Raw genomic sequence first — 1,263 nt, forward strand, 5'->3', positions numbered from 1 at the left:
CCCCTTGATCATTTCCCCAATTCTGTTTTCCTCTGCATTACATACTGACCATCATCTGGTGATAATTGCTATACAGAGTACCTGTTATATTACAATGTTCTTTACCTTTGAAATGGTCTTTTCAAAAAGCATTCCTTGCTAGAGTTTACTTTCGTGTAATGACTGAGTCTCTGAAGACTAAGGCATCCCTTATGACGTATGTCATTCAGCTGCAGCACTGCCAAGAGGCCACCTTTGTGACTGAACTGCACCTGTGTTACTCTCCTTTAACGTAGTGACTGAGATGCATGCTTTGTACCATATTGAAAAGTACTTTTTTTTCTTCCCCTCTCAAAGTTGTAATATGATGTTTGAAATTGTACATATTTTAAGTGATGTAGCTTTTGACAGGTTTTATTTAGTTGACATGATTTTATATTAAAAAGAGAATGCTGCTTTTCATGTTGTCTCCTGTGAAGACGGGGAGACTCAGACATGCCTTGTCTGTTCCCAGTGACCATACTATTTGCATGGAGTGGGTGTAAAGTCTTGGAGCTCCATCTTCATCTTCCTCCCCCCCCCCAAAAAAAAAGATTCTCCCATGTAGATGCAAGAACCAGGTTAGTTATCTGTGTGCTCTGACTCTGGAGGTCCAGGCCCCAAAGGAACAAACAGGCTCTTGAGCAAATGTTGAATAGGAATGCTGAAGAAATTCTGGTGTGGAGGTAAAGGGACCCTTGGGTCACCAAGCATTTCTTGGGAGGGAGGAGAAGGGAAGTGAGATAAAGAGGAAGACCTTCCTCACACATTGTCTATGTTTGCCACCTACCCAGGGCCACAGTGTCAGGAATTTCAGAGTAGAAATACAGTCACCTCAAAAGAAGTTTTGTTGCCGGGTACTGGTGGCTCATGCCTGTAATCCTAGCTACTCAGGAGGCTGAGATCTGAGGATTGTGGTTCAAAGCCAGCCCAGGTAGGAAAGTCCATGAGACTCTTATCTCCAATAAACCACTCAGAAAACCAGAAGTGGTGCAGTGGCTCAAGTAGCTTTGAGCTGAAGAGCTGAGGGACAGCGTTTAGGTCCAGAGTTCAAGCCCCATGACTGACAAAAAAAAAAAAGTTTTACTGCCCTAAAAGGGGGTAGGGGGCAATTTTCTAGGCCTCTCTTCATCAGAAAGCCAACATAATCTTTGATATCAGATGTGGCCCTTTTGTATTTTATTTCCCATACTTAAATAAGCCTCCTTTAAATCTTAACCCCAGTCCTGAGAGTTTTGGGAGACA

Source organism: Dipodomys ordii, unplaced genomic scaffold, assembly GCF_000151885.1.
Source record: "Dipodomys ordii isolate 6190 unplaced genomic scaffold, Dord_2.0 Scaffold10, whole genome shotgun sequence".
Taxonomy (NCBI): Eukaryota; Metazoa; Chordata; class Mammalia; order Rodentia; family Heteromyidae; genus Dipodomys; species Dipodomys ordii.